This window comes from Pygocentrus nattereri, chromosome 6, assembly GCF_015220715.1.
Source record: "Pygocentrus nattereri isolate fPygNat1 chromosome 6, fPygNat1.pri, whole genome shotgun sequence".
Taxonomy (NCBI): Eukaryota; Metazoa; Chordata; class Actinopteri; order Characiformes; family Serrasalmidae; genus Pygocentrus; species Pygocentrus nattereri.
In genome coordinates, this window is record NC_051216.1 from 16,051,833 (window position 1) to 16,058,706 (window position 6,874).

The window sequence follows — 6,874 nt, forward strand, 5'->3', positions numbered from 1 at the left end:
TCAAAGGAAAGAGGCAAAACACCTGAAACTGCTGGTTAGGAAGTAGCAAGTAAAAAAAGCAAGTATGTTAGCTAGCGCACTAGCTATTATAGCTAGCTATAGTTGTCAGCAAATCTGGCTGAGGTTGTAAATTACAGATCGCATTCCTTTAAAACAGCTGTGCACGACTCCTGCACAGTTTGGTGGTCTCCTTATTCAAACACACCCAGTTAACCTGCCAATTAACAGATAAGTGTAATCAGTTCGGTTGGAGCAGGTAAATCGGCCCTCCAGGACTGGAGTTGTGGACCCCTGCTTTAAAACTTACACTTTAGTAAGTTTTAAAGCAGGGGTCCACAGCTCCAGCCCTGGAGGGCTGATTTACCACAGACTAACCAGCTGTTTCAAGTTGTTTTGCTTCTGTCCTTAGGCACATAATTTCTGCTCCTTCAGATTGAATGTTTTTCTGCAATGAAAGACTATTTGAAGTCACATCAAAAGCTGACAGGTTTTTAGTGGGAGTTTACTTTTGTAAAATGTACTATTTGCAATTAATAATGAGACTAAACTATAAATATGGCCTCCATTAATTATATATTATAATGCCTCATTCACTATAATAATTCTGGGTTGTATGTATTTCTTCTCCCACCCCTAATGGATTGCATATATGTTTGGTTTTGGAATCCTGAGCTTTGTTCTACAGTGACTTTTGAGGTAAGTGTTTCATTAGAGTTCCTCCTCCCAGTTAACTCTTCTGATAGCATACCCTTCTCCCAGCCACTTGCAGCACTTGTAGCTCTGGTATCTGTATCAACCAATGCTACGATGCTCTGCTTGCGGCATGTTTTCCCCATCTCTACAGCGCTGGATATTTGACACAATCCTTTTCCAGGAAAGAGCCTAAGCTCTTCCCACTTGAAATGCAAGAGCATGAAAACATTATTGTAAAAGAATGGCGTGGGGTGGGACGTGCAATCGGAGCTCCAAACTGGAGGGGGAATATTTTCACTTCAATAATCTGAACATGATACAGGAAGAATGTTGCCAGCTGGAGGCTGGCCTGGCTGAAAGAGCAGCCAGTGCCGAGACGTGCGAGGAGAGTCTTCTAAAAACAATCAGATATTTTCTAAGGATCTCAGTAGAGGGTCAGAAGCTGAAATTGTTTCATTTGTATGGATTGATGGCAGCATATTTGACGATAGCCCCTTGGTGCATTATCGGAGCAAAAATGTTCTCCTGGAGAAAAAGCCGTGTCATGATTGGAATTGTTATTGTATGATATGTGATAGTTTTCTTGATGTCTGAACCTTCCTTGAAGTATCTGTATGTGTTTATAACCTGTATTAAATATCTGAAAAGCAAAGTGCTTCCTTGACTTTTTCCTCTTTATTTTCTCAGATGCTCGGAAAAACAGTCCATCATCACCCACGTTCTTGCTATACTTGCCTTATATAAATTATACATGATCTCTGATTAATACTACCACCATAGCATTACTTACTCTGATTGAGTATCCTGCAGGAAAAGTCTTCAGAGGCTCTCTTGTGTGGATTTTTTTTTAGATCCCACACATTATTTTTGTGGCTGTGAGATTGAAAATGCTTGTCCTTGGCCACCGAAACTCTCCATTGATCAAGCACAGAGTTAATTACTGCAAGGCAGCTCGCATCCTTAGGTCCTCCTTTCATGTTTGTCCTATCACTTTTCAAACAGGAGATAGCTATTTTCCTAGATTGAATGCATTTCTGTCATTACATTGGATATTTGTTCTTGTCCATAGCAGCTTAGAAGATCCAGACTTGTAAATGTTAATTAGGGAGTTGTTGTGTCTGGTGCCTGTAGCAACCTTGGATGGAAGAATCCAGATTGGTGTGTGCGGTGCTGTGTAAAGTTTTACAGACTCATTAGCAAGGTGTGCAGCCCAGTGGGGGAGAACAGAGAGGGTCAACCACACTTGCCACTAAATGCACTGAACAGAAATGAATGATTATATAAATGATGTTTTAGCTATTATCACCCTTGGCAGTTTGAAGTTATCAACTATATGCAGGCTATAGGAGTTGACTGCATGAGATTTAAAGGAAATTTCCTTTGACCACTGCAGAGTCCTAAACCTCTTTTGGGGATTTTTTAGAGTCCCTTTGCCAGTTGGCATTGACAAGAATCTTTGGCAGAAGACCTAGAAGGTGTGTGCTTTGCAGAATTGCTTGGCTCCTCTTGTAAAAATGTTGACTTTGACAAGGTCTTCCAGAAGTGTGTAGAACATTTAGGCTCAATTATAAAAGTGAATATGTAGGTATAGATATATTTTCTTTACTTGCTCTTAATCTCTTTCACTCTTAATTTTAAGGGAATACTGTGATTTGGGTCACTCTTTATTTTGGCAGCCCCTAAAAATGTACTACAGATGTTCAAATGATTAAGAAGCTGCATGAGCAAACATTTCTCTATTACATTTTACTGACATTTGTGTGATTTAATATACAAAAAACAACCGCAATTCATTTTCATGTGACCAATTTTCGAAAAAGAGTCCAGGCTAATACACCCCTTATAACTTCAACAATGATAAGTGGTTACACTCCTGTAGGCTTTTTAGGCAGAAAAATGTAAATGTGTTGGTTTTATTGACATTGCAAGAACAGTTTACTTAAAAACGTAAGTGTTTGTATACTACATCAAATTCACACACATTATCTAAGCTGCTTATTCTTCTTGGTCACAGGGGGAGCTGGAGCCTATCCCACCAGTCATCGGGCGGAAGGCAGGAACCACCCTGGACAGGTCGCCAGACCATTTCAGGTCAGACACATAGACATATACAGTCACACACACATTCATACCTAGGGGCAATTTAGCATGTCCAATTGGACTGAGGCAGGCCTTTGGACTGTGGGAGGAAACCAGAGCACCCCTAGAAAACACAGACATGGGGAGAACATGCAAACTCCCGACAAAAAGGACCCTGGTCACCCGGCCTGGGAATCGAACCCAGGCCCTTCTTGCAGTTAGCACTGTGCTGTGCTGCCCACATCAAACTTATTTATGTTACAAAAATCAATGCAATTAAATAGCAATGTAAGCATCTACAGTGGACTATTCAAATAAAGTGTTACCAAAATTTGTGAATTTGCACCATGTGTACAACAAATGGTTTCAATATAAGAAGAAACTGTATGGAGGGGTGAGAACTCTGAGGACTTGGGCTGGATATTTGGGCAGCTTTAGGCTCGAAAGTCAGACCACGTGAAAGGTAAAGGTTGGCGTAGCGTAGTGGGTAACACCTCTGCCTTCTATGCTGTAGACTGGGATTCAATCCTCGACTGGATAAGCACCCTATACTATACCAATAAGAGCCCTTGGGCAGACTCCTAACACTATCTGTGTAAAATGATCAAACTGTAAGTCACTCTGAATAAGAGCGTCTGTCAAATGCTGTAAATGTAAAGATGGAAATTTTAGCAAGTTAGATTAGAAGGAGGAGGAGCTTCAGGCATGGTCCTTCTCTCAGAGTTTTGTTGTGTTCAAGAAAGGAACCCAGCTCTAAAACTGCAGGCCAAAATCATTACTTCTGTCTTTGACGTTCTGCACACAATCTTCTGTGAAAAGGTTAATTTACAGATTTGACTGATTGCTTTCTTGGGATATCCATCCTGATTGATTCCACATTGTAAAAGAGAAAATAGCTGTAACCTTTAGATGCTGACAACAAATAGACTGGACTTATCTGAGGGAATAATTATTACGTCAAAGTGAGCTGTTAGGAACAAGTAGCATCAGGCATGTTTATTGTGTGGTTGGATATTTGCTGGAGGGGTGGAGATTTAGGTGTGGTCTCTCTCCAAACCTCTGTTGTTGTGTAACTCAGTTTATCTTGACTTCAGCCACGCCAGAGATAAAAAAAAAAAACTTTGTTTACAACTGTCATCCACGAATACAGTTAATACACCCACCGTGTGCAGATATGTCAGCAGACGCTCACAGAGTCACAAAAAAACTGGGTCGTGGAAAAAGTACTCTGTCTGTTGGTAACTATTTCTGCCAGGTTAATCACATTAATAGAGCAATGAGCAATTGACAAAATAGTCCTAGGACTGTTGGCTCATTAGATTAGTTGCGTCATTAGTATTTCTGTTGGATGCTTTTACAAAATGTGCTGATGAGTACAGTGCAGTAAGAGACACTGAGATTTGAGCATTTTTCAGGGTGGTGGGAACATCACATAATTCCCAGCAAGACTATATAAATGTACAAATTGTGCTCTTTACTGGAGTAAGTTCAGAGAACATGAAAAGAGTCTGCCTTACACTGAAAAAAATGTGCTATCACCTTTAACACTGACATTTATTGACATTTATAAGATGTTATTATGTAAAGAGAAAAAGTCAGCAGCCTGAGTAATAAGTTTAAGCTTTAGGAAGCAAAACTCAAGGGCCTTGCTGTCTCCATTTTTACCAAAATCAAGAAAATTGAGTTTGTCTGTCTGATTTAGCCGGTTACTTAAGCATGAACTGAATGAAATGCAGTATCCCTCCTGCATTTAAAAATTGGGACATTATGTAAAAAACACTAATAGTAACAGAAAGCAGTGATTTTGTAAGTCCAGTTTGACCACTTTAACACTTTTTTTCGAAAACATCATTGTGTTTTTTTCACTATATGCTTATTCTGAAATGAATGTCAGCTACATGTTCCAAAAGCAATAGGCCTCACTCACCAATTGTTCTTAAAAAGAAATTTCTTCTCAAAACCCTCTTACTCAGTTTTTACAAAGATTCTGATATTCACCAATGTTTTCTTATTTGGGATTTGTTCGTCACAAAGAAATAGGTGAATAAGGCCCATTGTGAAATGTTAGAAAAGAACAGGTGATGCAATCATGCTTGGGAATAAGAGGAGCATCTAGAAAAGGCCTCATCCTTTATGAGAAAGGATGGGTCGAGGCTTGCCATTTTGCCAAAACAACAAAAAAGTGTCAGTGGATAAAAAGAACAAAGTTGAGCCTCTACATCGCATAATACCATCCAAAGATTCAGTGCTAGATAGTGCTAGATAGAAGCAAAGCACTATCTAGACTGTTGCTAGCATAAAGTTACCAGCGTAAATGTTACCAGGGTAACATTTGTAAAGGTGCCACTAACACTGATATATATATATATATATATATATATATATATATATATATATATATATATATATATATATATATTGCAGCATCAGTAAAGGGTAAGACACAAGACAAGCCATGATTTTACCACAAGAAATGGTCTTTAAAAAGCACAAGAGCAAAGAGTAAGGTCACAACTAGCCACAGGCTGGTTCACCCTGACAGTAGACCCCCAACACAGAAAATATTAACATCCCACATCACCAAACAAAATAACACAATAAACAATACCTATAACTGATGGACAATGACATTAACAACATTTAAGTCCCTTTTCCAGAGGTGCACACCTTCCACGATCCTCCTCATGAGCGTATACAGGTCAGCAGCAGCTAGTATGGGGTCTTCTTTAAAAACTCCAAAAAAGTCTTTAACAACTCCACCATATAAAGCACTATATACTTCCTTCTACACCAGTGCTTCTCAAACCTCATACAATTCATATTTTTGCTCCAACTCAATTTGTGGGATAGAGCAAATATGTGGGTGGCCTGGGAGTCTCTGATGACATGTTTTGAGAACCACTGTTCTAGACAATGTTTTTCTAAGGGAAGTTCAGGCACATTGCTCAGCCAGTGTAGGGAGGATTTCAAATAAGTGTACATCATTAATTCAAACCATCAGTAGTTTTTTCATTATTCTCCTGTGCGATCTTGTGTCTGCACTCACAATGTACTGAGATAGCCGGGAGGTGATGTTGCTGCTGATTCATCTGAGCCTAAAGAGCTCTGCTGTTTAGCACTGTGGAAAAGTATAACCCTGGCTTGGCCAATCACATCAAACCTCATAAGTTCTAAGTCAATCATATGAGACCTGGGGACGAGGCTCTGGTGGTTATTTCTCTGAAAACGAACATCCGTAGGCAACTTCTGAAGGTGTGACAGCGTTTTGGCTAGAAAATTATTGAAATAAACATTAGGCTTTATTAGAAATACATTGTATAAAGAGTGAAACTGTAAGTAGTTACAGAGTGAAATACCTACCTACAACATATCTGGCTGTCGAGTTTATATCAGTTGCTTCTTTAGCTAACTGTAGCTAATTTAAGGTTTTAGATTGGGTAGGCTATTCAAACCTAACACTAACATTAGCTATTTTAGTGCAAGCATGATTTTTTTCCCAGATAGTGATATGGAATCAGTGAAAGAGATTTAAAAAAATAACGTTGCACCTTATTATATTCTTTGTTTTCAGCTTTCCCTTCAATACATGACAGTGTTGCATCAGTAGTATTCAGAGATAGTTGTTTACAGTGAGATTATGTCAGGGAAAAGGTCACACAGGGTTGATAATAGCACTGTTTTATGTCCCTCAGTTCTTCAACCTACAGCTGGACAGATGGAAATTCTTGAAGAGAGGTGAATGCTCTGCTGAAGTCAAGTTAGGTAAGAAGATTTTTTTCAAAAATTGAATGGACTGATCTCTCATTAAGCCTTGAGTTCTTATAAATCTGAGTTTCATAAAAGTAATGTGATACTAAACACAGGCAAGGAAAGGGAGAGAAAGAAGCTGAAGGAAATGACAGGGCTGATGGAGCAGGTCTGGTCAGGTATTACTCTATAGCCTATGTATTTGAATAGTTTAGGACCAGCAGTTTTATGAGATATATAGTTTTACTTGACTTTAGTATTTTTTCTTGATCTGTACTCTAAGTGGACGTACAGATCTATGCTTAATACAACAAACAATAAAGAGACACACCTTGTCTTTTCAGTGTGACCAAAC